The 25685-nt window shown below is 48.3% G+C and overlaps 1 pseudogene; it reads right to left on the bottom strand.

Moving 5' to 3' along the window:
• Window positions 1-20435, bottom strand: part of LOC141180627 (UDP-glucuronic acid decarboxylase 1-like) — a 113558-nt pseudogene extending 93123 nt beyond the window's left edge.
• Between the last annotated feature and the right edge of the window lie 5250 nt (window positions 20436-25685).

The raw sequence follows: 25685 nt of genomic DNA on the forward strand, positions 1-25685 counted from the left end.
CGCGGGCCAGACGACGAGGACGCGAGCCAAAAGGGACGAGGTATGGAGGACATGGGCCAAAAGGATGAGGTGTGGAGGACGCGGGCCAAAAGGACCAGGTATGGAGGACGCGGGCCAGAGGACCAGGTATGGAGGACGCGGGCCAAAAGAACCAGGTATGGAGGACGTGGGCCAAAAGGACCAGGTATGGAGGACGCGGGCCAAAAGGACCAGTTATGGAGGACGCGGGCCAAAAGGACCAGGTATGGAGGACGCGTGCCAGAAAACCAGGTATGGAGGACGCGGGCCAAAGAACGAGGACGCGGGCCCAAAAGGACAAGGTATGAAGGACGCGGGCCAGAAAAGGACGCGGGCCAAAAAGGACCAGGTATGGAGGACGCGGGCCAAAAAGGACCAGGTATGGAGGACGTGGGTCAGAGGACGAGGACGCAGGTCAGAGAACGAGGACGAGGGCCAGAGGACAAGGTATGGAGGACGCGGGCCAAAAGGAAGAGGTATGGAGGACGTGGGCCAGGGGACCAGGTCTGGAGGACCCGGGCTAAAAGAACGAGGTTATGAGGACGCGGGCCAGGGGACGAGGTATGGAGGACGCGGGCCACACGACGAGGACGCGGGCCAAAAGGGACGAGGTGTGGAGGACACGGGCCAAAAGGATGAGGTGTGGAGGACGCGGGCCAAAAGGATGAGGTGTGGAGGACGCGGGCCAAAAGGACCAGGTATGGAGGACGCGGGCCAGAGGACCAGGTATGGAGGACGCGGGCCAAAAAGGACCAGGTATGGAGGACGCGGGCCAAAAGGACCAGGTATGGAGGACGCGGGCCAAAAGGACCAGGTATGGAGGACGCGGGCCTAAAAGGACCAGGTATGGAGGACGCGGGCCAGAAAACCAGGTATGGAGGACGCAGGCCAAAGAACGAGGACGCGGGCCCAAAAGGACAAGGTATGAAGGACGCGGGCCAGAAAAGGACGCGGGCCAAAAAGGACCAGGTATGGAGGACGCGGGCCAAAAAGGACCAGGTATGGAGGACGCGGGCCAGAGGACGAGGACGCGGGCCAAAAAGGACCAGGTAGGGAGGACGCGGGCAAAAAGGACGAGGTATGGAGGACGCGGGCTAAAAGAACGAGGTAAGGAGGACGCGGGCCAGAGGACGAGGTTGCGGGACAGAGAACGAGGTATGGAGGATTCGGGCCAAAAGGACGCGGGCTAGGGGACCAGGTATGGAGGACGCGGGCCAAAAGAACGAGGTAAGGAGGACACGGTCCAGAGGACGAGGACGCAGGCCAGAGGATGAGGTATGAAGGACGCGGTTCAAAAGAGACGAGGTATGGAGGACGCGGGCCAAAAGGACAAGGTGTGGAGGACGCGGGCCAAAATGACCAGGTATGGAGGACACGGGCCAAAGGACCAGGTAGGGAGGACACGGGGACCAAAAGGACCAGGTATGGAGGACGCGGGCCAAAGGGATCAGGTATGGGGGACACGGGCCAAAAGGACCACGTATGGAGGACACGGGCCAAAGGACCAGGTATGGAGGACGCGGGCCAAAGTACAAGGATGCGGGCCAGAGGACGAGGACGCGGTCCAAAAAGGACGAGGTATGAAGGACGCGAGCCAGAAAAGAACGCGGGCCAAAAAGGACCAGGTATGTAGGACGTGGTCCAAAGAGGACCAGGTATGGAGGACGCGGGCCAGAGGACGAGGAATGGAGGACGCGGGCCAAAAGGACGAGGTATGAAGGACGCGGGACATGGGACCTGGTTTGGAGGACGTGGGCCAAAAGAACGAGGTAAAGAGGATGCTGGCCAGAGGATGAGGATGCGGGCCAGAGAACGAGGTATGGAGGACGCTGGCCAAAAGGATGCTGTCCTGGGGACCAGGTATGGAGGACGCGTGCCAGTAGACAAGGTATGGAGGACGCGGGCCAAAAGAATGAGGTATGGAGGACGCGGGCCAAAGGACGAGGACGCGGGCCAGAGTACGATGTATGGAGGACGCAGGCCAGAGGACGAGGACCAAAAGCGACGAGGTGTGGAGGACGCAGGCCAAAAGGACGAGGTGTGGAGGACGCGTGCCAAAAGGACCAGGTATGGAGGACGCGGGCCAGAGGACCAGGTATGGCAGACGCGGGCCAAAAGGACCAGGTATGGAGGACGCGAGCCAAAAGGACCAGGTATGGAGGACGCGGGCCAAAAGGACCAGGTATGGAGGACGCGGGCCAGAGGACCAGGTATGGAGGACGTGGGCCAGAGGACGAGGACGCGGGCCAAAAAGGACAAGGTATGAAGGACGCGGGCCTGTAAAGGGCGCTGGCCAGAAAAGGACGCGGGCCCGGAGGACGAGGACCAAAAGGAACGAGGTATGGAGGACACGGGCCAGAGGACGAGGTATGGAGGACGCGGGCCAAAAAGGACGAGGACGCGGGCCAGAAAAGGACGCGGGCCAGAAAAGGACGCGGGCCAAAAAGGACCAGGTATGGAGGACGCGGGCCAGAGGACGAGGACGCGGGCCAGAGGATGAGGACTCGGGCCAAAGGACGAGGACACGGGCCAAAGGACGAGGTATGGAGGACGCGGGTAAAAGGACGAGGGAGGTATGGAGGACGCGGGACAGGGGACCAGGTATGGAGGACGCGGGCCAAAAGAACGAGGTAAGGAGGACGCGGGGCAGAGGACGAGGTTGCGGGCCAGAGAACGAGGTATGGAGGATGCGGGCCAAAAGGACGCCGGCTAGGGGACCAGGTATGGAGGACGCGGGCCAGGGGACCAGGTATGGAGGACGCGGGCCAAAAGAACGAGGTAAGGAGGACACGGGCCTGAGGACGAGGACGCGGGCCAGAGGACGAGGTATGAAGGACGCGGTCCAAAAGGGACGAGGTATGGAGGACGCGGGCCAAAAGGAGAAGGTGTGGAGGACGCGGGCCAAAAGGACAAGGTGTGGAGGACGCGGGCCAAAAGGACCAGGTGTGGAGGATGCGGGCCAAAAGGACCAGGTACGGGGGACATGGGCCAAAAGGACCAGGTACGGGGGACATGGGCCAAAAGGACCAGGTACGGGGGACATGGGCCAAAAGGACCAGGTATGGAGGACACGGGCCAAAGGACCAGGTATGGAGGACGCGGGCCAAAGTACGAGGATGCGGGCCAGAGTACGAGGACGCGGACCAAAAAGGACGAGGTATGAAGTACGCGGGCCAGAAAAGAATGCGGGCCAAAAAGGACCAGGTATGGAGGACGCGGGCCAAAGAGGACCAGGTATGGAGGACGTGGGCCAGAGGACGAGGAATGGAGGACGCGGGCCAAAAGGACGAGGTATGAAGGACCCGGGACAGGGGACCTGGTATTGAGGACGCGGGCCAAAAGAATGAGGTAAGGAGGACGCTGGCCAGAGGACTAGGATGCGGGCCAGAGAACGAGGTATGGAGGACGCGGGCCAAAAGGACGCCGTCCAGGGGACCAGGTATGGAGGACGCGCACCAGGAGACCAGGTATGGAGTGGAAGACGCGGGCAAAAAGAACGAGGTAAGGAGGACGCCAGCCAGAGGACGAGGATGTGGGCCAGAGGACGAGGTATGGAGGACGCGGGCCAAAAGGGACGAGGTATGGAGGACGCGGTCCAAAAGGACGAGGTATGGAGGACGCAGGCGAAAAAGGACGAGGACGCGGGCCAAAAAGGACGAGGGCGCGGGCCAAAGAGGACGAGGGCGCGGGCCAAAAAGGACGAGGACGCGGGCCAAAAAGGATGAGGACGCGGGCCAAAAGGACGAGGACGCGGGCCAAAAAGGACGAGGACGCGGGCCAAAAAGGACGAGGACGCGGGCCAAAAAGGACGAGGACGCAAGCCAAAAAGGACGAGGATGCGGGCCAGAGAGGACGCGAGCCAGAGAGGACGAGGACGCAGGCCAGAGAGGACGCGGGCCAGAGAGGACGAGGACGGAGGCCAGAGAGGACGCGGGCCAGAGAGGACGTGGGCCAAAGAGGACGCGGGCCAGAGAGGACGAGGACGCGGTCCAAAAAGGACGAGGACGCGGGCCAAAAAGGACGAGGATGCGGGCCAAAAAGGACGAGGACGCGGGCGAGAGCCAGAGAGGACGAGGACGCAGGCCAGAGAGGACGCGGGCCAGAGAGGACGCGGGCCAGAGAGGACGCGCGCCAGAGAGGACGAGGACGCGGGCCAAAAAGGACGAGGACGCGGGCCAAAAAGGACGAGGACGCGGGCCAAAAAGGACGAGGACGTGGGCCAGAGAGGACGAGGACGCAGGCCAGAGAGGACGCGGGCCAGAGAGGATGCAGGCCAGAGAGAACGCGGGCCAGAGAGGACGCAGGCAAGAGAGGACGAGGACGCGGGCCAAAAAGGACGAGGACGCGGGCCAAAAGGACAAGGTATGGAGGACGCAGGCGAAAGAGGACGAGGACGCGGGCCAAAAAGGACAAGGAAGCGGGCCAAAAAGGACGAGGACGCGGGCCAAAAAGGACGAGGACGCGGGCCAAAAAGGATGAGGACGCGGGCCAAAAAGGACGAGGGTGCGGGCCAAAAAGGATGAGGACGCGGGCCAAAAAGGACGCGGGCCAAAAAGGACAAGGACGCAAGCCAAAAAGGACGAGGATGCGGGCCAGAGAGGACGCGGGCCAGAGAGGACGAGGAAGCAGGCCAGAGAGGACGCGGGCCAGAGAGGATGAGGACGGAGGCCAGAGAGGACGCGCGCCAGAGAGGACGTGGGCCAAAGAGGACGCGGGCCAGAGAGGACGAGGACGCGAGCCAAAAAGGACGAGGACGCGGGCCAAAAAGGATGAGGACGCGGGCCAGAGAGGACGAGGACGCGGGCCAGAGAGGACGCGGGCCAGAGAGGACGCGGGCCAAATAGGACGCGGGCCAGAGAGGACGAGGACGCGGGCCAAAAAGGACGAGGACGCGGGCCAGAGAGGACGAGGACGCAGGCCAGAGAGGACGCGGGCCAGAGAGGATGCGGGCCAGAGAGGACGCGGGTCAGAGAGGACGCGGGCCAGAGAGGACGAGGACGCGGGCCAAAAAGGACGAGGACGCGGGCCAAAAGGACAAGGTATGGAGGACGCAGGCGAAAGAGGACGAGGACGCGGGCCAAAAAGGACAAGGAAGCGGGCCAAAAAGGACGAGGACGCGGGCCAAAAAGGACGAGGACGCGGGCCAAAAAGGACGAGGACGCGGGCCAAAAAGGATGAGGACGCGGGCCAAAAAGGACGAGGGCGCGGGCCAGAAAGGACGAGGACGCAAGCCAAAAAGGACGAGGATGCGGGCCAGAGAGGACGCGGGCCAGAGAGGACGAGGAAGCAGGCCAGAGAGGACGCGGGCCAGAGAGGATGAGGACGGAGGCCAGAGAGGACGCGCGCCAGAGAGGACGTGGGCCAAAGAGGACGCGGGCCAGAGAGGACGAGGACGCGGGCCAAAAAGGACGAGGACGCGGGCCAAAAAGGATGAGGACGCGGGCCAGAAAGGACGAGGACGCGGGCCAGAGAGGACGCGGGCCAGAGAGGACGCGCGCCAGAGAGGACGCGCGCCAGAGAGGATGAGGACGCGGGCCAAAAAGGACGAGGACACGGGCCAAAAAGGACGAGGATGCGGGCCAAAAAGGACGAGGACGCGGGCCAAAAAGGACGAGGACGCAGGCCAGAGAATATGCGGGCCAGAGAGGATGTGGGCCAGAGAGGACGCGGGCCAGAGAGGACGAGGACGCGGGCCAGAGAGGACGCGGGCCATAGAGGACGAGGACGCGGGCCAGAGAGGATGAGGGCCAGAGAGGACGAGAACGTGGGCCAGAGAGGACAAGGCCGCGAGCCAGAAAAGGACGAGGCTGCGGGCCAGAAAAGGAGGAGGCCCGGAGGCCACGAGCCAGAAAAGGATGAGGCCTGGAGGACACAAGGACTCCCTCAAGGGCGGACTAGGAGGGCAACAACGATGTCAAGGAGGACTAGGATGGATGAGGAGGAGGCTAAGGATTGACGAGGACGACTCATAATAGGTGTACAATCATGATGCAAATATCATTAGAAAACCGCTATGTCATACTTCTGGACCCAAAACAATGAGTAGAGAAATCGTAATGCCTAAAAGTTTCAGATTCCTTCCATAAAACATGGCATGAAAACCTTGGCCAATTTTATTTGCTAGTGATGCAACTTCACTTAGCTTATTAAAAAGTTCTTTCATAAAGTTGATTCATTTTTCATTCATTCTATCATGTACGGTATAGAGACCAATTTCCTTTTAATCCAACTAAAAGATTTGGTGCAGAAAACATAATGCGCGGAGGTGAGGAACAGGCAGGATGTTTATACCATCCTTCAATTAGAAGAAACCTATTAGAGGGTATTTAGACCAGAACGGTTTGCCATTTCGTACTTACAGTTAAAGGCTCTCCTTGTAGTGCTTGTAGTACAAAGTTACTGACAACTCTTCCATCATTCATGTGCATACGTGGCCCAAATGTATTAAATGTCCGAGCCACTCTGACCTCCACACCTGCCTGCCAACAAGAAAAGCAGTTTAGAGACCACATTTTCTTCCAGTAAAAATTAGACTTTTGTTTGTAAAAACATTCTACACAAATAAGCATGTATTTTTCTCCCATAGCTTGTATCGCTTTACAAGGTTGTTTTCATTACGAGTTTTGGAAGGTACTACTAACCAGCCTACTGGCTTCTTACTTGCCAGGGGGCGTTCCTGAATGAACGACGAAACTGACCAGCAACATGGCCGCACAGTTGGCCCAAACTGTCCACTGTTGTCAGCAGAGCTAGCTTTGCCTCTGCAGCATTGTGTAAGTGCAGGGACAATGAGCCTGGCTGGATCCAGCCATCTGGCTAGCTTCAGAGCAGCGCTTGCAAGCTCTATAGCATAAAGCATACAAGAGCTGCAGTACTTGCCCAGGAACCTAGCCACCTCTGATAGAATACTGCCCTTTGTTAGTTTGCAGAGGTAGCCGGTAGCCTATGGAATTAAGAAGTCCTCTGTTCTTATGAATGTTGACGAGCTGCTTGCTTCTATGTGCAGTTTGAAATTGTACCCATTTATAAAAAGAAAACCCATGTAAATGTTTCCAATAAGTTGTGATTAGCTTTCCTTGAGAGGGCACAGCATGTATTATATGACATAATGTTATCAATGCAGCATTTCCTATAGCAAGGACACACATTCACAAAACCATTTGTCGAAGACCTCAGGTCTATAATGAATTGCTCTGGCATGGTTAATTGATTCTGTAATTTGTGACTCGTATAAACACATTCTATTTTACATAATGAAACACCCTTTGAAATTTTTGGTTGGAAATAAAACATAATTAGCAATAATATAACAACTTCAAGCCCACTGCTGTGAAGATCAAGCCATTATTATATCAAGATGAGGCTGGCAGCAGAAGAGTGGACTGGCCACCCCAGAACTCATTGTCATTTAAAGTTATGGCAGAAACCCAGCTTCAAAGACTGAACTTTGTGGTTTTCACAAAAAGATAGCAGAATTAAGTCACAGCCTCGTAGGAAAAAAAGCAGATGAGTAGTAGATGCTAAGAAGTCACAGCACCACTAGAAGGCTATCTGAGTGGTTCCCTACGTTGACCCAGTCTATATAGAACACCTATAACATAGTAACTGAAACATTTCCCACTTTTTTAGGCAATTACCGAGTGAAGCAACCTTGAGCAATCAGCTTTAAAACTTAGGGGAGGGAGGGGGTAATTGCAGTGTGTATGTTCATTTCAACTGTAGCACCCAAATGAAGGATTGCAGCTTTTATTGCCCTCTGTCTTGCCAGGTCTTGCATAGGGCCCTAGCGGCTTAGCTGATCGTTATCAAGATGGGACCCTCATTTAATTCTCCAACGGTGTATTTTGGGGTTTTGTTTTGTTTTTACCATTTCTACCATTCTTAATGTACAGAACATTTATATTGCTTGTGTGCCACAGACATTTTAATATTGTAAGACTAAATTGACCCATTTCAGATGGAGCATGCTGTAAAGATAGTAGATTTAATACAAAAGAGCACTCTATTACATGGGTAGTGGAAAAATCAATTACTCCATCACATACAAGATTAGCTACTTATCAAGGGACTTAAAACTGCGCAAATTACACAACGTGCAATAGTTTTGAAACTTGGGCAAATCACACCATCAGCAAAAAAAAACCAATCCCTCAGCAAATAAAGTCTCCCTAATGTAATTAGAGCACAGGAAATACATAGGGCTTAAAGATATAGAGGTCAGAATAAGGGCGTCTGCAAGGCCTCATTAAGAGTTTTTGTCAGACCCCATTATTCGGACCATGATGTCCTCCAGTTTTACATATTTGCTTGGGAGACAAACGATTTTTTTTTTTTAGACATTACTGTATAACCGACCAATGCTATCCATAATTTCCACGGACCCACAGACTTGTATGAGCGATTTTGATTCATGACATGGGTCAAAAATTTGGGGTGGGGGGGAGGGGTGTTATTGTAGGTTGTAAGACGTCTTCCAGATTACACTGAATATTAGTAACACGACCAACCTGTTTCATATAAGCATAGCACATGGTCTCTGCTACTCGCTTTCCCTCATCATAACAAGCTCGGGGCCAATAGGATTCACATGTCCCCAGTAGTCTTCATTTTGAGGGTGTACTTCTGGATCTGATGATTAACATAGGAGGAGATTGAGGAAAAAGCATAAAGTGAATGTAATAAAAAAATAAGTAGAATACAGACTATGGGCTTTACAAGGAACCATTATATCAAAACAACAAACAATAAAAAGGCCAAAGATTACAAGAGCCGACATGACATCATTTATCACAGTCTGGACTTTTTATCTTTTGCTCTGCAGCTTGACACCTGAGATAATGGTGGTAAAGATAATGAGACGCAGGAACAATGTTGAAAGCGATTTCAAGTGTAAAGGCCCCGTCACACATAACGAGATCGCTAGCGAGATCGTTGATAAGTCACGGTTTTTGTGACACAATAGCGATCTTGGTAGCGATCTCGTTATGTCTGACAGGTAGCAACGATCAGGCCCCTGCTGTGAGATCGCTGATCGTTACAAAGCTTCCTGGACCATCCCTGGGTCGTCGCGCTCCCGCTGGGCAGTGTGCATCGCTGTATTTGACACCTTATCAACGACCTCGTTAGCGATTCAGAACTGAGACACGTAGGCGTGCATTAATTGGACTTTTCCGCGCCCCTGAAGTGGAGGAACCCCAAAACAGTAAGCGTGAAAATAAAAAAAATAAAGTGGTTTAATGCGTAATTCCAGCGGGGATAATGGGTTCCTATGGGAGAAAGTGCGGCCGCAGGTGTGTAAAAAATTGACATGTTGATTCTTTTTACGCCCGCGCTTTCTCCCATAAAAGTGCAGCGTATATTTACGCAGTGTCTGTACGGCAAAGTGAATTTCACATTCACTTTGCCGGCAGACACAGGGGCACATGGAGCATTTTTAAAAAGCGTGCACAAAAAAGTGGTCAAAAATGTACGTAATTTTACGAAAAGTAATTTTATGCACGCGTTTGTGACACAGTACAGTCCCTATCAAGGTGTGGATCGTTGAAATAGCTGCTGTGTGAAAGCGTCCCAACGACCGCCGACATCGTTAGTTAGATCGCTGGGGCGGCCGAAATCGTTGGGAAGTTCTGCATGTTTGACAGCTCCCCAGCGATCACGAAACGACTCTCCAGCGATCCCAAAACCGTGACGTAATAACGATCTCGCTAGCGATCTCGTTATGTGTGACGGGGCCTTTACCCTCTTTAGCAATATTCTAAAATACACAAATGTAATGTCACAATTACCTCCATAGACCTCTGAAGTAGATGCCAGTAGTAGCCGAGCTCCAACACGCTTCGCTAATCCTGAAAAGACATGAATAAACTCCATGAAATTACCGGTATATATAGATAGATTGGCCTCATCCTCTGATTCACTGAAAACAATCTGCGCTAAAGCCGTATTTAGACGGAGAGAATTCTGCTCAAATCGAGCACGAATAGATAAAACAAGTTCAATGGCCTGTGGAAATCAGCCTTTTACAGAACAAGAACATCAATCTAAACTGCGTGAGGAAGAACGATTGTTCATGTGCACACTATATGGGGACAGAACGATCACATTGTTAGCGCACAACCCCCATTTAGATCACAGATATGAACCCTCTAGGATTACTATTTTGTGAATATTTTTTGCGGCATTACTCAATGAACAAGAGTTTTGCAATATATAAAATACATTTATTTAATTTATTTTAATTCTACATTATGTTATATAATATATATTTTACATACACATACTTTTTATCTGTATGTTTTTGCTCTAATCATTGGCCTTTGGGTCAGGCTACTCCCTCACATGAGAGACACCTGTTTTTCATGTATCTTTGTCCTATTTTTATTCTTATCAATAAAATATCTATTTTATAAAGGTATTCCTACTGTGACATGGTCCTTTCCACCCTCCTGCATTAGGATATTTGGAAGGCTATTCTTTTATCTCTATTTGTTTCAGTGACGTGGCATTTTTGGTAACCAAACTATTGATGGATTCAAAGTAAACTTGCCAGATTACAGACAACATTCAGTGTTATTCACTGTTTTAGGTAACTCTAATCCCTAAATATTCCCGCAGCAGCCTATACCACTCCCATGAGTCTTACTGTCTATATATATATTTGCCTGAAATTCACTTACTATAATTTATAATAGTAATTTGCAAGCGTTGATGAACGATATTAAGGTGATTAAAACTATGGATGAGTGAATCCCTGTGTAACAGATAGCTGTCCAGCCAACACCTGAAGTGAATGGAGCGGAGGGCAAGCATGCGAATCGGCAGGTGTTGGCCAGGTTTTATTTCCTGCTCTGTACACAATCGCAACCAACATGTACCAGTGCTACTGTCACAGCCAACAAAGTACTTTGGTTCTGGGTAAAAGCAAAAATCTCAACAAGGCAAAAATATCACGTGATCAGTAAGGTGAAGGGTCTTTTTGGTCAATAGAAGAGTCAAGAAGGATGCTAAACAGAGAACCAAAACACAAGAATCCAAGGAGAAGGAATTTGTTAAGAAACTTGATGCCGCTCACGCTGAGGCCATGAAACTTAAGGAAGAATGTGACTTCTTGCTTCCTCAAAGAGAAAAAGGTAGTTGTGGAAGCATGGGAACATTAGACAAAAAGCTGGCCAAGGTCGAGGAAAGAAGATTTAGGAGAGAATTATAGGCAGAGAAGTGAAGAAAAACGGAAACTGAGCAAGTTCGGCAGTCAACAGCATCGGCTGAACTTTGCTGTCGTAGTAGCAACTGCAGAGACAACGGCGACAACATAAATATGCATGAATCTATTACAGTAAAAGGTAATTGAAAAATACCGCCATCTCGGGACAAAGGTAATCGGTATCACTATTAGTTGAAGTATGATAATCATAATAGAATTCTAAAACACACAAGGTGTTAGTCTCCAGAACCATTACACTCTACAAATCAGCTAAGGTAATCTAGAGGTGTTAAGGATCCAAACTGAGCTATTATAAAGTTGGCAACACATGCAAATATAATCCGGACCTGAAATATGGGAAAAAAAACTCTGCGAATATAGATAATGTATAATCATTTTTATGCCATATACCCTTAAAAGGATATCATGGAAATGTTTATAAGTATATTGAAGGATTTACATCAGTGATGTCAAACTCAAACACCGGGCCAAAATAAAAAAAACTTGGAGAATGTTGCCGGCCAACCAGTACAGTATAATGGGCCCCACAGTCCTCCATACGGTATAATGACATAGGGGTGGTGGTTCTGGTGTAGCGGGACAAATATAAAATCACCCTGCAAGCCAGATTTGGCCCACAGGCCAGAGTTTGACACGTATGATTTACGTAAACACAGAAGAATACAATTTGAGATCAAATAAATAAGAGGACCAAGTCCACATAAGCCCAGTTGGGGTAGTGACGTGTTGTGTGACAAAAACATGACGGAGGACAAGATCCCGGAAACTTCCTCCAGATAATCTCGAAAGATGATTCAGAGTGAAGAAAAAGAAAGGACTTCAACCACCTTTACTGCAATCTCTTTAAGTCCTCACACGTCACTACCCCAACTGGGCTTATTTGGACTTCGTCCTCTTATTTATTTGATCTCAAATTGTATTCTTCTGTGTGTTTATGTAAATCATACGTGTCAAACTCTGGCCTGTGGGCCAAATCTGGCTTGCAGGGTGACTATACATGGCCCGTGACACCAGAACCACCACCCCTGTGGGGCCATTATACTGTATGGATGATTGTGTGGGGCCCATTATACTGTATACTGGCTGGCCTGCAACTTTCGCCAAGTATTTTTTATTTTGGCCCTCTGTTTGAGTTTGACATCGCTGATGGAAATCATTCAATATACTTATAAACATTAGACTGATATCCTTTTAAGGGTATATGGTATAAAAATGATTATACATTATCTATATTGGCATAAGTATTTTCCTTGACCGTATACGGCCAACCCGGGTTCCACCTTTCATAAGCCTCCACCCCATCTTACCGCTTTTACATACTTTAACAAATAAAAACACTGCACCTGTAATTTTCTTTGGATAAATTTGGCCACAGCGGCCATTTTATTAACAAACAACATTAACATATATACATTATTATGAAATAAATAAGAAGGGAGGGTTCTTGGAGTTAAAAATTGATCTGGCAAAACTAGACCGAAGTCAAACCACCGTGTTACCCTCAGCCGTCCATCACCAGCTCGAGGGCACCAAAAGCTCCCAGGGTAAAACCCCTTCCAGAGCCCCAAAAAACAGATGCCAGATCACCCCGCTTAATCAAACCACTGCCTGTAAAATTCAAATAATTTTCCAGCGACACTTTTGTTCCAACTCCAAGAACCCCACCCCCCGCCACAAACGAACAGCCCTGACCACCTCAGACTTGTGAGAGCCCCAACACCGCCATAGCCCTCTCAATCCGCTCCTGTATAGCCAATGTCCACAAATCAATTCCAACATTGTTCAGATGTACGCCATCCTTTGCCCAAAATTCTCCAACCCCTGGCTCAAGATCAAGATGCCGAACACTTACTCCCCCGTTCCTACCGACAAACGCTGCTATGGCCCTATTTAACTTAACTCGTGCCCTGTTAATGCCCTTCACTGATCTAGCCTCCCTCCATTTTTTCCTCGGTACAATGTCAGACCAAACCGTTAACACCCCTGGAAAAGATGTCCACAACATTAAAAAATCAATCCGAATATCCCTCATCAATTCCCTAACCGGCCGAGACCCCAAATCATTCCCCCCCAAATGCACTACCAAAATATCCGGCGCCCGGTCCAAATGAGCCGCCCTATAGAATTCAGGCAGCACCCTTCTCCATACCATCCCTCGAAAACCCAGCCACCAAACCACCGCTTGCTCTCTGCTAAAACCCAATTGCCTACCGTTCGGCCTCACATCCGCCCGCAGCGCCCCCCAATGAACGAAAGAGTGTCCGAGAATCCAGACTAATAACGAGATGCCACCTGCAAAAAGACAACCAAAGAATTGTATTCACTTCTGACCAGATAAAACATAAGCCTGCACACCTAATGCCGTACATAGGACAGATAACAATCTGAACTCCACCTCCCAATGCACTTTATCACCTCCTGGCTTAAACCCAAACCATCCGCTTCTGACGCCGCACCGATTCTGAAAGAATGCGACCCGTAAACCTCAGGGCTAAGGCCCAATTCTATGATCCCTTTCTTAAACACTGCAATAAATTGAAAACGAGACAAAAACTCACCATTTTTATGACACAATAATGGGCCCTTAAGTCTCGACCAGACTTGCCAATAAGCTATTAAACATCTCCTAGGACACATAAACGATCCATCAACTTCACCCAATACCATTCGCTTGCCTCTGCCCAATTGATCCGTCTTCCCCCTCTTGATCCAGAATTCAATGCACCTGTCCCGACCGCTCACGTCCTCGGCAAACAAACCCCCAGCCTTATTCCTACTTGGTGCCACCAACTCACCTAATCTTAGTGCGCCAAAAAACACCCATGAAAAAGCCAACCTAAACAGTGTGGCTTCAAAAGCCGAACAACAGATCTTATCCAACGCAAAACCCAACTGCTCTAAAATACTAAAAGTCACCGGTCTTCGTTTATCTAACACTTTACTTCCCCTCCTAAAGCCCTTAATTGCTTGTTTCACTAAAAACGATTTTGTAACATCTTTTAACCCCTGTAATCTAAAACCGAATGCCAATCCTGCAACAAATTTACTAACTTTTAGTGTAATCTCTTTTTATTGAAATAATAAAAGACATAAACATACAAAATCAACATCAGTAGGAGCCAGTGCTCAGTCTCGACGATCAAAATATTACACATTCACATATCTACTATTTTTCTTATAAGACTGAGGCACCTTTATCCAGCAGTATAAACTTACTTTTGTCTGTTCCAACAATGGAACCAAGAGCATAAATCAAATATCAACAATGCCAAAACGGGAGAAAAGAAGAAAGAAAAAAAGGAGAGAGAAAAAAAAAAAAAGAAAAAAAAGGGGGGGGGGGAGCAGGAGAAGAAGTAATAAGAAAGTGAAAATAGGAAAGGAGAGAAGGATTTAAGGAATGGGAACGGGGCAGGGGAATCTGAGCTAAGGTTCTATTTTAATTTCACTAATCATCTCCAGCACCAATCCGGATCCAATTCGCCTATTCATCAGTTTTTACCCAAATAGCCCATGGAACTCCGACAAGTCTTGAAACAAGATCCAAACACTCCAGATCTTCATGAATTTATCCGCACAATCATTGAAATCAGCAGAAAGCTCCTCCATTCTGCAGATATTAGCCATTTCATTATACCACTCTGAGATTGGGGGGATTTGAGGTGACCTCCAATAACGTGGAATCACCGCTCGAGCTGCCGTTAAACAAAATCTTAAAATATCTTTTTCTTGGGATCTAATCGATGAAGGCAGAATGGAAAGTAGGGCTATCTCAGGGCAATTCTCAACCCTATTTCCAGTAATTAGGTTATAGTTAGGGAATATTTTATCCCACAGAGGTTTGATCCGACTACATTCCCACCAGATGTGGAGCATAGATCCCTTTTCCACTCCACATCGCCAACACATGTCTGAAGTTGCCGGAAACATGGAGTGGAGTTTCACATCTTGCCATAATTTTGAAATTTTTCTCCTGCGCATAATTCGCACCCGACATTTTGTGTGTAAACAAGAAACTTTTTTCCCAGTCTGACGAGGGTATGATATGTCCCAATTCCTGTTCCCACTTATGTTGAAAATTAAGCTTTCCTGAGATATTTACCCCCATCAGACAATTATAAAGCATGGATATTACATGGTTGGGAGGAGCTTCCTGCAAAAACAGTCTCTCAAAGGAAGATGGTGTACACTGGAACAGGGGCACTGCCCCCCTGGACGATAAAAACGATTGTAACTGTAGATATTCCAACCACTGGAGTTTTCTAGACGGACACCTATCTTGTATTGTATTGAATGACGGAAATCTACCATTTTCGAATATCTGCAGAAGGCGAACATCCTCCCTAGCTCTCCATCCCATAAAAGAATCCCTCAAATATCCAGGAGGGAAGGAGGGATTGGAGAATAATGGCATAAGAGGGCTGATTGTACTAGAGGAAAAGTATTTTTTCATAATTGCATGCCAAATTTTGATTGTACCCCTAGTCAGTTCAGACAAACCTCCAATTGAGGAAACATCTGAGGCGAGGAGCCAAGGAAGGTGCTTCAAAGGAACAACTACTCCCTCCTGCTCAACAGTGACCCATTGCTTTGTCAAAGAATTATAGTGCCAGTCTAGAAGGCGACCCAAAGCAGAGGCTTGAAAGTATGTTTTAAAATTCGGAAATCCAGCTCCACCAGCTGCTTTAGGGCGGTTCAAAGTCTGCATACTTATCCTAGGTCTACCCCTACCCCACACAAACCTAGTTAATACTGTACGTAATCTGCTGAAAAAGCTGCATGGGGGAGAGATAGGGACAGTTTGAAAAATATATAAAAAGCGGGGAAGTATATCCATTTTTACAGCATTCATTTTGCCAAACCAGGACATTCTCAGTTTACTGTATTTTAGTAAATCTTTACATGTACGGTCCAAGAGAGACTGGTAGTTTAGCGCATACATTTTTGACAAGTCAGAAGAAACGAGCACTCCCAAGTATTTTATCGCCTCCGATTTCCACTTAAAAGGGAAGTTGTCCATTACCTGTTTAACCTCTCTCTGCGGCAACGACACGTTTAATGCCTCCGATTTTGAGTAATTAACTTTGAAATTACTCAGGAACCCAAATCTGTCAAACTCCTTCATTAATGAAGGAAGAGATGTCTGAGGTTGAGATACATAGAGGAGGAGATCATCTGCATATAATGCTGTCTTATAAGTCCTTGTACCTATTTTAACCCCTTGAATACTACTATTTTTCCTTATAGCGTTGGCCAGGTGTTCCATCACTATCACGTACAGAAGGGGGGACAGAGGGCACCCCTGTCTAGTCCCATTTTGTATCTTAAAGGGTGAGGACAGGGCTCCATTAACTCTAACTCTGGCAGTAGGACCTGAATACAAGGAGAAAATCAACTGTAAAAATCGTGGTCCAATGCCTATTTGGTTTAGTGCTTCCTTCATAAATTGCCAATGAACCCTATCAAAAGCCTTCTCTGCATCAACAGATAGAAGGCCCATAGATACGGAATTGCTTTTAGCTTTGGAGATTAGCAACATAGTCTTAATGGTGTTATCTCTTGCCTCTCGGCCCTGAATAAACCCTACTTGATCTGTGTTTATAAGGGAGGGTAACAATGGGGCCAGTCTCTCTGCTAGAATTTTGGAGAGTATTTTAATGTCTACGTTTATTAATGATATGGGTCTATAATTAGCCGTGTTTGTAAGATCTTTACCCTGTTTAGGAAGGATACTAATATAGGCTTCCAATGATTGGGGGACGAAACAAGTCTTATCATTTAGTGAGTTAAATGTTTTATGCATAATAGGGGATAGTTGAGTTTTAAGGGACTTATAGAATGCTGGGGTAAATCCGTCTGGACCAAGACTTTTACCAGATGGTGTAGATTGAATAGCAAGATTGACCTCCTCCTCCGTGATGTCTTTTTCCAGTTCCCCAGAGACCTGGCTATCTAAGGATGGTAAAGAAGTATCCTGTATATACTCTTTAATTCGGGCAGTTAGGTCACAAGGAGAGAGATCAGAATATTGCCCTTTAATATTATATAACTTCTCATAGTATGAGCGAAATATCTCGATAATTTCTGTAGGGTTATGAGCATCCTCCCCATTCTGTTTCTTGATATGTGGAACGTATGTTGCCACAGAACGAGGATGAAGCAATCTTGAGAGTGCCCGTCCACATTTATCTGACGATTCATAAAAAAAACTTTTAGTTTGCTCCCTATGTCTTAGATACTTTTGCTCAAGCAAGATCTTAAGATCATTCCTTTTTTTTGATAGTTCTGCAAGTGTATTAGGTGACAATGTATGTTTGTGCGATGTCTCCAGTATGTGTATCTGTCTCAACAGGTCATTCACCCTCTGTGTTCTTTCTTTTTTGAGTCTTGAACCATGTTTACTCAACACGCCTCTCATGACACATTTTAGAGTTTCCCATTGCAGAGGAGTTGAGGTCTGATCTGTTTTGTGAACTTGCATAAAAGAATCAACAGAATCTTTTAATTCCGTCATGCAGATACTATCCTTGAGAAGGTGATCATTCATTTTCCATGTCCACGAGCGTCGGACAGAGGAAGGAATAGATAGGGATAGAAAAATTGGAGCATGATCAGACCACAACATGTCGCCTATTGTGGCAGATGGGTTTAAAGAAAGAGCGTGATGACTCAACAGGAAGAAATCAATGCGACTATATGAACCATGCGCAGGAGAAAAATATGTGTAATCCTTACCCTGAGGATTTAAGATTCGCAAAACGTCTGTCAATCTGAGGGCGTGGATGGCCCGCTTCAGTGATCGGAGCCTTCTTGAAGGGACAACACCCCTTCCTGAGGATGAATCTAGCGCGGGATTCCATGTGAAGTTAAAGTCTCCACCTGCAATCAGAATACCTTCTGCAAATTCAGAGAGGGATGTTAGAAAGGACCTACACGTGGGGATCTGGTCTTTGTTAGGGAGGTACCAATTTGCTATTGTATATATTGATTCCGCTATTTTAAGTTTTAAAAACACATATCTGCCTTTATCATCAATGAGGGAATCTATGAAGGTGTAAGCCAACGATTTGTGTATGGCTATGGATACACCCTTAGAGCGTGATTCCGGATTAGTGCTGTGAAACCATCGAGAGTAATACCTATCACCAAGAACAGGCACATGCCCCATTTTAAAATGCGTCTCTTGTAACATAAGAACCTGAACTTTTTGTTTGTGCATAGAGTATAAAATTTGAGAACGTTTCTGTGGGACATTAAAGCCTCTTACATTCAATGAACCTACTTTAATAGATGACATGATTACCAATGGTGAGGAAGGGGGTGGGGTAAGATGGGAGACGGAAATATAAAGAAAGGGACGAGAAAGTGAAAGGGGAACAAAAATAAAATTAGAATAAAGAAAACAGTCTGATGAGGGGAGATGAGTCTATTTTACACCTGCCAGCAGTGTGTAAACCCCTTGAGAGAATGGGCTTTCTACCGAGGAGCCGTCCCCCCCAAGCCCGAACAACAGGCCAAACCCTTCGTACTAAAACTTTGATATACAGGCAGCCAAAAACTGACATAGATTAACATCTGCTTATCGCTATATTAAATCTCAAATCAATATATCACATAACCTTGTGAGATAATATCTGCATCTCCCAAGAACTGAATACCATTGACATAGTACAATTAGTTTTGTCACTGATATCCAGTTACATATGTGAGGTATTCAAAACATCAACTACGTTGAGAACATTTTAGAGGAATATAACATTCTAATGTCTTTCACCAACATTTTAGAGGAACATAACATTCTAATTTCTTTCACCAGCTTGACTAGCACTGAGGGCTAGAGAATTGACCACAGGTCCTTTTTGTGAGAGATGTTTCAATCTGGGGGATGCGAAACGTGTTTCCTATTGATCTTTCTTCTAGATTCTTCTCTAGCTTTGTTTCTTGTCACTTTTTGTGATTGTGGGTTGAGATCCGACTTGGGGCCTCCTGGGAGACTTGGCCAATCCTCGGATGATATAGATACATGGGGGATCCCCAAGCCGTTAACAAAAGCCGGGATGTCTCCAGGGCAGCGTACCACATGTAAAACCCCAGAATGGCGGACTTGTAGGCGGAAAGGGAAACCCCAAGAATATAATATGTTCTGCTGTCTCAAAACCTCTAATAGATGTCTTAAAGTCCTCCTCTTCTGAAGTGTGTGACGTGATAAATCAGACATGAGTTGTACAGAATGATCTTGATAAAGAATAGAATCCATTTTTCTGGCCCTTATTAAGATGCTTTCTTTGATTTTGTATTTATGAACCCGGCAAATCACATCTCGATGTTTTGACATGTCAGAGGGTCTGGGACCCAGGGATCTATGGGCCCTGTCTAATTCCAACTCACTCTCTAAGGGCCGACCCAGAATAGAATTGAACAAATGGCGCAGTGTCTCATCCAATTTATTGTGCTCAATTGTCTCTGGAAGTCCTCTAATCCTAATATTATTGCGCCTTTCTCTGTTCTCAATATCGTCTATCAAATCTGTTAGGTATTCCAATTGGTATGAGTGGGAGGACAAAGTTTGTTCATGAGATTTAACTTGTTGGGCGATGGATGCTGTGTGTGACTCAGCAGCGGACACTTTTTCTGTTAACTCTTGCATGTCCCCTCTAATGGCAGCAGTTTCAGCTCTGTAGGAGGACTCCAGTCTGGACATATAGGACTCCATGTCCTCCCTGGTTGGAATAGCTCGTATTCGAGCTTTGAGATCTCTCCACACTGCCTCATGCTGAGATAAATCATCCTGTTGGCTCTCCTCTGAGCAGCCAGGAGAGGGGGAGCGTAATAATGTGTGAAAGGAGCCTCTCTCAGGGGATCTCTGGTCATCGGTGGACCATTGGGGTCTCTGTAAGTCCGAACCCACAGCAGAGGTAAGCTCTGCCGAGTCTGAAGTGTCTGTGGGTTGGAGCATGGAGCTATCCCCCACCACGCACCTGAATCCCGGAGGCGCGAAACCAGGGTCTGCCATCTTGGACTGGGGGGGGTCCTCCGTAGCTGCGACGGTGAGGCCTCCTGTATTCTCCCACATCTGAGAGTCCTCCGCCGACGAAGGCATCGTCCGGTCTGTTGATCTTGATGGGGAGCGTTTACCACGTGGGCTCAGAGCCTCCGATGCAGGAGCCGAGGAGCGCTGTGCAGGGCCCACCGACGCCATCTTAGATCCCGCTTGTGCAGGGGAAGCAGGTGCAGTGCTTCTCAGATAGCGTGTAATGTTCGTTGGAGATGCCCGCTGGGTACTCACACTGGTTTGTGTTATGTTCCGTTTCTTTTTTGCTGGCATTGGCAGTATTTTGGCTTGATTTGATGTGATAGGCATGCCCTGAAGCTGGGCCAGGGACGGGAGCAAACAACCCTGCGACTTCACTCCTCCATAGCCAGGCCACGCCCCCACAAATTTACTAACTTTTGAAACAAACCATCCGCTCTCCGCTGCCTTTCCCACAAGAAAAACACCGCCATCTCTCTATCTCCATCAATCTCCACCCTTCCCCACTGTAGAATCCAGCTTTGCCATACTCGCCATGATGCCTTGAATGATGCCAAAGTCTGCCTTGTAATGGACTCCTGTATTAAACATCCTGCTCTTCCATAACCAGCTGCCACAAATGCGAAGGGCATTCCTGTCCCACGTCCTCGGCCTCTGGTGCTAGCGCCCGAAAACGGTCCCACTGAAAACGAGACAAGGCATCTGCTATGGAATTTTGCACACCTGGAACATGTACCGCTGTAATCCAAGCATTCAATTTAAGGCAACAAAAAAATAGTTCCCTCAGCAGCCTAATCACAGGCAGGGACGAGGCAGACAAGCTGTTGATGACAGATACCACTCCCATTTTGTCGCAATGAAACCGAATTCTCCTGTTGGCAAAACACTCACCCCAAATAGTAACTGCAACAACGATGGGGAACAATTCCAAAAAAGCCAAATTCTTCGTAAGACCCTTCTCCATCCACTCGCTCGGCCATACTCCAACACTCCACCTCCCTTTCCAATAGGCCCCATAACCGGCAACTCCCGCCGCATCCGTAAATATCTCACAATCAAAGCTGCTTAAGAACTCCAGCTGGATTAATGACCTGCCGTTATAACTTTCCAAAAACAGCTTCCAAACCTTTAGATCCTCCTTGTGTTCTCTATTTAACCGAATAAAATGATGGGGGGCCCGCACTCCTGCTGTCGCGCCTGACAACAAAATATTCTGCCCATTGGCATAATCCTGCATGCAAAATTCAGTCGCCCTAACAGCGATTGCAACTCCCTCAGGGTCACCTTGCGCAGCCTCCCGACTCTATCAACCTCCTGCTTGAGCAAAATCAATTTGTCCTCCGGTTACCGACACTCCATCCTTTCTGTATCAATTACAATGCCCAAAAAACTTATGGTTGTGCAAGGGCCTTCTGTCTTTTCTTCAGCCAATGGTACGCCAAAATGCTCTGCCACCCACACCATAGTACCTAATAAATTCCTACACAACAACGATTGCGGAGGGCCTATAAACAAGAAATCATGCAAATAATGAATGACTGACTTAACTGATGCCAGGTCCTTCACAACCCATTCCAAAAATGTACTAAACGTTTCAAACAAAGAACACGAAATTGCACAACCCATTGGCAAACACCTATCCACGTAATATGCCCCATTCCAAAAACAACCTAACAACGGGATACTATCCGGGTGAACTGGCAGCAACCGAAAAGCCGATTCGATATCCGTTTTTGCTAGCAACGATCCTGACCCATATCGCTGTACCCATTGCACCGCAGCATCAAATGAAGTATATTCTACTGAACACAATTCTTGTGCAATGCCATCGTTCACCGAGAGCCCCTTCGGGTACGGCAAATGCTGAATCAAACGAAACTTATTCAGCTCTTTTTTGGGTATAACCCCCAGTGGCGAGATAATCACTTTGCTACTAGGTAAGTCCTGAAACGTTCCTGCCATCCTGCCCAATTCCACTTCCTTAGCCAATTTCACACTGACCACATCAGGATGAAGGGAGGCCGACGTCAAATTTTTTACTGAAACGGGGACCTCGTGCTCAGGAGGAGGTATTCTAAAACCTTCCACAAAACCGTCCGAAATAACCTTAGCCTTCAACTGATCCGGATACCTACTTAGAAAGGGGGCCATCGCATGCACCCTCACTGGAGTCACCCCTTTGACCGGTACCCACTGTCGGCTTTCCCTTACCCTTTTTAAAACATTTTGATGCTACGTGTGAGCCTCCACTACAATGGGAGCACACATGTTTAAATTTACAGGAGCTCCCATATTTGCATTGGCCATCGTTGAATTGCCAGCAATTTCCCGCTTCTTTCTTAGAGCTTTGTGCCCCCTGACTGTTTCCCCCATGTCCTGCTGATTGGTTCCCACTACTGTTGCTCCCGTGAAAGGACTGCCCTCACTGGGGCCATAACCTTCAGCCACAATCCAATGTCCTTTTGATCCCATCTAATCTCCGGGCGAACTGCCTTCCTCTGACGAAATTGCTCGTCATACCGTAACCATGCCTGACCCCCATAAGTCCTATGAGCCTCCCCAATGGCGTCCAAGTAGCAAAACAGCCCCGAGCAATTATCGGGAGCCTTTTACCCAATAACGCTAGCCATTATTGCAAAAGCTTGTAACCAGTTACATCAACCTCCACCTGCTCTTTTCTTCCTCCTCTTTCTTACTGTCGTCCTTTTTTCCCTTATCCAGGTTAAACTTTTCCAACGGAAGAAGGGAAAAAATTTCCACATACTCATCCCGCCAAATTTTTTCCTTAACCTCTTTTTTTAAATGCGCCCCCAACGGCCCCTCAAAACACACATGTACCTCCCCTTTCGCCCTATCATCCAGTTTTACAGTATCCCCTTTCTCCTTTTCCATCTGCACACACACCGACACCCCAGACGGTGTCCCGGCTGCCAACCCCGCTGACCTGGCCGATTCGCTCCCCTCCTGTGACAATGCCGCTTGACTATGTACCCAAGCCTCCGCTGGTGACGACCCCACTTGATTAGCTCCACTGCCTTCTAATCTGGCCAGAATGTGCGACATGTTAACCAACATATCCCTAATCCCGCATACATCCGACCCACTACCTCCTCTAACATTTCCCCCGCTGGGGCCCGCCAACTGCCTATCCCCCACCCCGTCTCCTAATGACCCCGCGGGCGACAAACCATACATAGATGCATACTCACCAAGCTGCACGGGTGCTGTGTCCCCGCCAGCCGTATGCCCCGAGTCCTGGCGATTCCTTGCTTCGCCTTGATCTCGACTGAAGTCCAATCCGCCCGTCTCCATGCGCTCAAGGCCCGCGCCCCTGGCCTCCACGTCACCAGGGGGACCCGAGCCCGTGTTGATATCCCAGCCGCTCGTCCTCCACTCATCTCTGCTCCGGTCCTCACCGCCATCCATGTACGGCCTTGATTATCAGATGCAGACTCCCTGGCCCGATCCGTGTCAGTCCGAGAAAAACTGCCAGGCAACCCTATGCTGCTGCCTGCCGCCTCATCCCTCTGCCTGGTGTGACTTGGGCCAGGCAGGAGGTCCTGGAATTGCTGCTGCCTGCCCGTGTGCCTCTGCTGCATCCTTCCCCTGCTGGTCTGTCTGGCAGGCACCCCGACAGGTACCTCGCCAGGTGTGCCTGCCGCGCGAGTGTTCCCTCCGCTAGCCGCCTCTGCAGTAGCATTGGTGCTCCATCTTTTGAATTTCCCGCTCCGTACATTGCCGCGGGATCTTGGAGCGGGGGGCGTGTCCGCGCGCCCGCAGCTCATTGGCCGATCGTTACTGCTGCCCGTACCCACCATCTCCGGGGAGAGCCTCTCGGGTGGCCGCGTCCTCCTGGCGGTTCTTCCTGATCCAGACGTGGATTCTTCTTCGCCTGCATTCCCCAGCAGACCGGACAGCTGGGCTTCGGGCCATCCTCCTCGCCTGGATCTTGCTGCCTCCCTCAACCTAGCGACAAGGGACTCCACAGACTCCATGACAGCCAGAGAAACGTCCCAAACGATTTGGAATTAAGGTAAGGTTTTTTTTTTTTGTTTTTTTTAATGTGTTCCTCTATTACTTTTTCCTATGTTCTTCTCCTCTGGACTACCCGTTTCCCGCACTTTTCCTTCTTAACCTCTCTTCCCCCAGCTCCACCCCCGTCCCAATGTCCGCCCTTCCTGACCTCTACCCAGTCCCGATCATTGGGATTCGAATTACACCCTCCTGGCCCATCCCGGTCATGTGGGGCTTCCTTCTAGGTTGCCCTGCCTCCAGCCCCTTTCTATATTTAGGTCCAGATTATATTTGCATGTGTTGCCAACTTTATAATACATCAGTTTGGATCCTTAATACCTATATTATCTTATCTAATTTGGGGAGTGTAATTGGAATTGGTTCTGGAGATGGTAACACTCAGCTCGTGTGTTTTAGAATTCTATTGTGATTGGCATGCTTCATCTAATAGGGATACCGATTACCATTGTCCTGAGATAGTGATAATTTTCAATTATCTATAATTGCCTTCTTCAATTACCTTTACTGTAATATTTATGCATTTAGGGACTCAAATATTTTGCCTTGTGTTCTTGCAAGCACACTTTTATTCTAACCATTGCTTACAATCTTTTTTTCTGGTTACTTGCATAGAAATGTAACACATCTCGTAACATATTGAGATCTGATGGTCTTTTGGGTAAATCTGGTATTGCGCCATCTTTTCATACAAAAATGTACAAAAAAATGCAATGTGTATACTTGATTAAAGTTGCGCATCCGTACGCTCCCCTTCTGGGTGCGATGCACAGGATCAGACTGTTCGCTCTACTTTGCGTGCGCGGTACGCGCCTCTAACAAGATGCACCATATAAATTGCTGCTATTTACCTCACGCGCATGCGTGAATGTCAATAAGTGACTGGAACGCAAATTTGTCAATGTGCACATGTGCGGTAGCAGATTTCCTTTTGATATGTGAATATGTTGCGGTCCGGAGCATGCGCAATTGTATCCCCAATATGGTTGCTCTCGGTAAAGTCAAACAGCCATTTATCTTTCTTTGATGGTCTGTTCATTTAAACAAATTCATTCAGCTGATACAGACCCGTGAGGAAGCCACAGTTTGTTTGGCGACACGCGTTGGGCATCTCTGCCCTGCAGCTCTCTTCCAACCATTTTCTAATCGAGGATCTTGCTATATCATGTGTAAGGCAGCGCTAGTCATCATAATGGGGGATACTCGCTGCACCGAGTAGATTAGGCACACGTGCAATGTCCTTCCGGTATTTTCTCAATACAGCAGTTTATTATGTTATCATAAACCGCTGTTCACACACATAATGTCCATCTTAGTTTGTCACCGGCATGTTTACACACTTAACATCCGGGAGTCTCTCAAATAGCAGAGAGGCCCAATTGGCCC

This window comes from Phyllobates terribilis, unplaced genomic scaffold (assembly GCF_046119375.1).
Source record: "Phyllobates terribilis strain yellow unplaced genomic scaffold, ASM4611937v1 Scaffold_34__1_contigs__length_13252353, whole genome shotgun sequence".
Lineage (NCBI taxonomy): Eukaryota > Metazoa > Chordata > Amphibia > Anura > Dendrobatidae > Phyllobates > Phyllobates terribilis.